Source organism: Quercus suber, unplaced genomic scaffold (genome assembly GCF_002906115.3).
Source record: "Quercus suber isolate HL8 unplaced genomic scaffold, Cork oak 2.0 scaffold_194, whole genome shotgun sequence".
Taxonomy (NCBI): domain Eukaryota; kingdom Viridiplantae; phylum Streptophyta; class Magnoliopsida; order Fagales; family Fagaceae; genus Quercus; species Quercus suber.
Genome location: NW_027069652.1, coordinates 666505 through 674102, shown reverse-complemented (window position 1 = coordinate 674102; position 7598 = coordinate 666505).

Below are 7598 nucleotides of genomic sequence, written 5' to 3'. Positions count from 1 at the left end.
ATCTCAAAAAGGAACACATACAGGCTACTCTACAACACCCTTCTCTGCAGCTGCACCTTCCAGTCCTTCATGGGCTAATGCCATTCAAATAAAAAATATTTGAGGAATAAATCAACAAAGAGAAATTGAAAGAAAAATATACAAGTCAGTGTGGGGTGCTGTCGTAGGCAACCAAAAATAAAACCTATACTCCAAAAAAATATATGTAGTAGTGCGAATAAGGATCGTTCCCCCAGAGAGTATCTAGCCTAGTTTTATGCTACATGAACAGGGAGGGGGGGGGGTTAAGTATAATGAAAACAATTTTAAGAAAAACAATTAAGGAACAATTCAAATTAAAGTATTGAAATCAATCGAGAGAACAACCCTTGGTCCAAGTCAACATCCACCATCAGAATTTTACAATTGATCATTGATGTAAGTATATATCAATTCACACTTTGAATATTCACCGTTGAAACTATTTTCCTATCTCTCTTTAGTTGTAGTTAATTAGAAAAGAAGTTATCTAATTAACCCTAACTACTAAACAACCCAAGACAAGCGCTAAAGGTTTAATCTAGTAGCAGCCTTAAGAACTAGAGAGATCGATGAAGCTAAACAACACAAACACAAGCGGCTACATTTAATTTAGTCGAGCATTCTTCCTAAGATCTAATAATTTCTAACGCAGCAAATCATTAAATCTTGGTTGCTTCATAAATTAGAGAGATCAAACAATTACGGATTTGATATCTAACCTAGCAATAGATTGCAATGAATAATAAACTAGTAGGCCTCCTAGTAATTAAACGAGACAATCATGAAAATAGGCACAGAAGAACATCAGATATTCAAAGCATAAATTGAACAATAAAAACAAATTAGATCTCACGGTTTTATTGATTCTGAGGCTTCAGTTTCCTTTGACCAAGTATAAAAGTTTAGCCACACAGAGCCATAACAGAAAACTCAAAGGAGAAAATTAGAGAAGGGGGGAGAGAGAGGCGTGTGTGCGTGTGTCCAATCTGATTTCTCCTCCCCCTTTTACACGTTAATTCCCCCTTTCCCAAGCCTACAAAATATCCTAAAAGTATTCTAAATAATAACATTCAAATCCGACTAATTAAGGAAAAATATTAAAAATAAAATAAAGTCCTAATATAACTAAGAAAGTGGTGTTTTTCAGCTGGAATTTTTGTGCATCAGATCTGGAACCTTCCAAAAATAAACCGCATCAGATTGCGTATTAGAATTGCAGGCAAAGGAACATTCCAGAACATCAGCAGTGCAGGTGCAGCAAATTCAAGCTCGATTTCGACCTTGATTCCACCCGTATCTCTCAAAACTCAAAACATGAAAGTTGTAGAGATTTGTCTTGGAGTTCCACAATATCTTGAATCATCTCAATCAGAGCTCGGATGAGAGAGTTATGCCCAGATTATTAAGTGATGTCAAAGCTGTCCAGAATCACCCAATTAACTACGTTTTGCACTTAATGCCTCCATTTGCATCCTCAATCAAAATATAAGAATAATGAGTACATTTAGGCACCAAATAAATATAAAAGACTAAACATTAAGGGAGAAAAATATGACATTTTGCATTCTCATCACAGTGCTACCAAAAATTTCATCAAGGCTTCCATTGCAAGCATCTTTAGATCATTTTATGCTGAAATTTCTTGCTTAAAGTGTTTACCACAAAAAATAGCAAACAACCTCAAAATTTTCCACTTTTTTCCCATAGCAAAATTGGAAGGAAGTAGTACTTGCTGCAATTACTCATTCTAAAGTAAGCGAGTTGTTTCATAAAGTTATAAATGTTGGTGTTTTACACACAATAGAGTAATAGACAGGAAAAAGTAGTATTTTAGAAGTTAACCATGAGATATATCATGAACTGCTTATGGTTAAACTTCATCTTAGTACTAAGACCTTTGTGTACTAAGACTTTAGAATTTGATACTTACTCTACTTTACTTGTGTGTTACTCATAGCGAAATATAAGTACCTTGTTATATTTAATGTACCAATACTTGAAGTCATTTTTTGGGAAGTTATTGAGAAATGGTTTGACAAAAGCTCTCCTCTACTATAAGCCCAATAATTTGTTTCAACGTTATTTTGCCTTCAAGGGTGCCAAATAATTTACTGTATTTTTAATTGCTTCTTTTTAGCCTTAATATAACTGGTTAGGGGTACCTGCTTTGATCCTGCAGTCACACTTACAGAAGGAAAATATATATATATATATATATATACTAGTACTATCTTTTCCCTAGTAAGATAGTCATCCAGATATCAAAAATGTTAGTGAGATATGATTCCCTTGAGTCTTTCTATATAAATCATTATATTCCTCATGCTTTCACACATAACCTCTGCCCATCAAGAATGGAAAGAATCCTTTAAATACACACACGCGCACACACACACACACACATATATATATAGATATATATGTAAACCCTCAAAGAGTTGCCTATGACAACTCACTATGTTAAAAAGATGATTTCCTTTTAACGATATTAATCATTTCAACTTAATGGACTGTATCATTAAATTTTTTTTTTTTTTTTAAAAAATCAAAAGGAGAAAGAAACATTTGCTAAATATAAACAATCAGAAAGTAAGGCAAAAGGATTTTAATAATAATAAGAGTTAAAACTATCAAAGAGTACCAACAATATTAGGCACCTGAACAAATGTTATAAACACAAGACTATTGCAGGCTTTGTATGTCAGGCTAAGAACATTGGTTTTCATTTCTTCCTCTTTACAAAATGAGATTATATTGGACTTGAGGAGTATAACTATATACTTTAATGCCACCCTAGTGAAAGCTTTCCCTTTTAGTGCAAGGAACATTAAATGATTTCCTTATGTTCTTGCTTCTCTCTCTGCCTTATTTTGTTACTAATACTTAATATATTACACTTTTGAACCCCAAATACTTACACCAATGAACTCTAAAGGTAAGATATTAACATCTTAGCTAAAGAGAAAGGTAACCTTTCTCTGTGGATAATCATTTGATTTTTAAATGATACATTCATTTTCTTATCAATACAGTAATAACCTCATGATTCCATTTTCTTAGAAATCTAAGACAGGATATGACAACAATACAACATAAGGAGAATTTACATTGAAGATCAAATTCACAAGGGTTTCATTTGAAAGAAGCAGGAGTTGGAGGTGAAGAATGCATGCTTGATGCAAGAAGGAAGCAAGAGAAGTGATCAAGCTTCTCAATTTATGAGTAAAAATATAAGGTAATGAAAGAAGCAAAAATATTTGGTACCTTTAGCTTATTTCAAACTAAGAAGATTTTCTATAAGCCAATCTTACGTGACAACACCAACCAGCACAATTAGGAATTGACACAATAATATCGACAAATGATTCTTCTTTTAGTTTTTATTTTTATTTTTTAAAAGGCGATTTCATCCATTTCTTATCATTTCCATCACCTGCCATGTTTATTTTGAATGGTAAAAGGTTCCTAACAAGTGTGCATGTACTTTAATCTTGAGCATAGAGTTAATTACTTCTACACTTATAGTGAGCTAATAACCCTATAAACTGAATTATGTTTGCACTGTATCTTAATAAACCTAAAAAACACTTAATCTGACATACCTTCCCAACACGAAGGGCAATAAGCCATGCAAGAGTAACAGTAAGAAGACTTGTAGTAAACAGCTATTAGCATCCCAACAAGTTCATGTGTCTTTATACCTTTGAAATGAATAGTTTATACAAGTTTCAGGCCATCATTAATTACCAGCTGTGTCTCCTCCCCAAAGCAGCACTGATTCTTAACCATCAAAAATCATCCCTGTTTTCTTCTTCTCACTAGTTCCTTGACTGGTCTCACCTTACCTGAAAACAACACAAGCAAATACTTATATGCAAATCATTTAACTATAAAGAGATGTATATGTAATCAGTATTGAATTGAAGTATAGTACCATGTCCAATCCCACAGTCAGGAGGATGTGTCCGTGTTCGTTGTAGCCTTCGCGATGAATCCTCAATGTGTGAAGCCTTTGGTGGGGGGGGGGGGGTATCTGTGTCTAGATGAACTCGGTATGCACAAACTTAGGGGAGGACAGCACTAGGGGTGGGTTGCCCAGGGGTTAATGTGTGAAGCCTTTGGGGGGGGGGGGGGGGTATCTGTGTCTAGATGAACTCGGTATGCACAAACTTAGGGGAGGACAGCACTAGGGGTGGGTTGCCCAGGGGTGGGCATGAATCTCATCTCATCTCTACCATGTACATCTGCGGGGGTAGGGCCGGTAGTTAGTCGAGGAGATGTACGAGTGGTGGGCAACGGAGATATGTAAGGAGATGTAGGTGGGCAGGTATCATCACTTCTCATGGATGGGAACCGAGATGTGTCCCCATGGGCAAACGTATGGGATGGACCCGCATCATCATGTGCCATGGAGCCCATGTCATAACCAATGTCCAAACACATCTCAGCTCCTGTTTAACTTGCTTCCTCCATGGTCTAGTCATGCACGGGTGTGTGACACTGACTAGATGTGGGCACGGGTGTGGGATACTAACTAGATTTGGGATGCTGACTAGATTGATGGCCTCCATACCCCTGACGTCCACCTACTTGCCGACCACGCCCTATAGCCGGTTCACTTATGTTGCATGCATCACGTGCATCATCCAAGGTCAATTGACCGATCTTTTCAACAGATTACAAGGCATTAATACAATCGGTGTAGATCTTATACCCTGGTTCGCACTTCACCATAATCCTCAACTATGATTCAACTTGTCACAAATATACAAAAGTAGCGTCAGTAGGTTGAACTAAACTATGTGAAGCGAGGTACATTTATAACAAAATAGTCTTTGTAAACTTACTAAAGTGTCCCAGTACAAGGTCTCTTTTATAATATGGCGAATAGTACGGGGATGAAACCACACCATATACTCGTCATTGTAGCTCATCTCCCCATGAAAGGGTGGTGCATCGACAATTATGGCATGCGTAACCCATTTAGCAATATGCGTGGCATGTTCTTGGCCCCAGTTTTTATACCGCTTGCCCTAGAGTGTTATCTTGTAAAGTTTAGTTGAAGTATCGACATCGACTGGTATGCCTTACTTCATCCCAAACTGTCGGAGAACACGATCAAGGTGATGGCCTTCAACCACCTTAAAATATATGAGCGGCACGATAGACCTCCATATTTGTTGGCCTGCCATACAATATACAGGTAGAGAACCCAAATAATTTCTGTATGGCTCCCAAACAATCTGCAATGATCCAACAAATGCAAACAACCATATTAACAATATAATTAGAAAAAAATGTATAACGAATGTGAACAATACATGTAACTCTGCTCTAAAATAAAAAAATGTTTATTCATTCCAAAGCAAATTGTAAGTACAACAACTACATGCCAAAGTGGTTCCCACTTGTAAGGCACGGTACCTGATTTGGCCGCAATGAAGCAAGCGACACACGATAGGCGCGTGGGACGTGCATTGCATGTTTAGTTGTTATCTTAGCCCCTTTCCATCTAGCAAACAACACAGACATAGCCTTCATATTAGTTACTTACATAATCCCTATGCGAAAAAAGTTAATGCGGAAATGTAAAATGGTAACTATCTAAGATCTTACATACCTGATAGCAAGTGGACCTAGGGTCAGTGCCTAGTGTGGATGCCTCATCACAAGACATATGTGTGGAAACCTCGCCCATGCCTACAATTGCACCAACAGCAGTGCACCACCAATCTGCTTGGTTGTCTTCTCTGATGCCTTACAAATGTGTCTATATAGCCAACTTAGTGCTACACTAACCCAACTATAATTCTTTCTGTTGCTGATTGGATTGAAAGATTGCAGATACATAATTGAGACCTATTCGCCAAACTTGTCCATAAACAGCGTACCACCTAACATCACCAGTATGTAAAACTGAGCATACTGCTGCACAAGCACCTCAGTGGCATCAACCGGGAGAAGGTTGCTAAACCACTCCTCAAGCCATTTGGCTTTTACCCTCGGCCCTTCCATCACTGTAGTGTTCTTATTAGCACCAACTGCTCTGTTTGGCAGCCTATGCCCTAACAAGTAAGTGCAGAGGTCGCCCCAATTGTCCATACGGGTATCTCCCACCACCAGCAACCCATCTACAAGTACCCCTATTATAACCTCCATGTCTTGTAATGTGATGCTCATCTCACTATGGGGTAAGTGAAATGAGGTCGTCTCTAACCGCCATCTCTCTACCAACGCCGTGATCAATGCATGGTCAAGGTCCATATATGGGACCCAAAGTAGCCCATCTAACCCCGCATCTATGATATAAGCTACAATCCATGGATCTAACCCACCTTCAAGCAGACCTTTCTCTCGATGACGACAAGTCAGTACACCTGGTACTTCCTGCAAACAGAGCAGCTTAATATTAATAATAGCATTCACTAAGCATGTAATAATTATGCTTCAAACTTAAATGCCAAAAATCTTTCTCTACATATATTGACTACGATTTTGGACAAGTGCATACCTCGCCTGCCAAAGAAGCATCCCAAAGCAAACTTGAATGATGCACAACCTACCTCGTCAAGACAGTCTGTATAGAGGGTCCCACTCGATGTGAGTCCATATCTTGCATAAATTAAAGGTGATTAATGGCCCATTAAGTGACTACTAGCCCATTAGGTTAAATGCAAAGCATAAACATTCTAATTCTCTTTTTAAGGAGCATGACACATGAGGAAAACTCACATAATTGAGTTCCTACTTTTTCTTTCTTTTTCTTTAATAAATTTCTTTTATAAGCAGATTCAATGAACTACTAGATGAAGAAAAAAGTGTTATTTGTGTTATAGTTTATTGGCAAATTTAAAAGAAAAAGAATTGCACTAGGGTAAAGTGAAGCCACTTGTTTTGGATGTGTTTATGCCTGGTAGGTAAACAGAGTCATGACATTACAATGGGCAGGGTGTCTAAATCTTTGAAATTGGTATGGCAGTTCACAATTAGAAGTTGAAAGTATTATGCATCTTTTAATAGGTATTATGCAATCCAAACACACATCTTTTACTTGAACATCTAAGGGTTATCATGCATTTGGTGACAACAGCAATCAGGGGAAAATTCACTTCAAATATATAAACTTTCTTCTTCTTCTTCTTCTTCTTCTTCTTCTTCTTCTTCTTATTTATTTATTTTTAATTATAAATATATTTGACTGAAAATGGCAATAATATATATCTAATGCAGCCTTCACTGATTTCATAAAAAAAAAAATGAATTAAACTTTAGAATGTTAAGTAGTCCAAGCATCCTACTCATTATTCAACAACATCAAGCCCCAAAAAAATTTAGGCTCAGCTATGGATCCTCTATATATTCTAAACAAACTACTCAGTCTCACAAATCAAATATGGCCTTAATGAGAAAGCTAACTGTGTCCTACAATGACTAATTGCTCTAATTACACATGAAAATGTTCGTTAAAAAAAAATCTAAAATTACACCACAAATACCCAATGCTCAAACAAATATTGAGATAATGAGACATACCTTGTGATTCCAAACTGAAGATGCAGACCGAGAGTGAAAGTAGA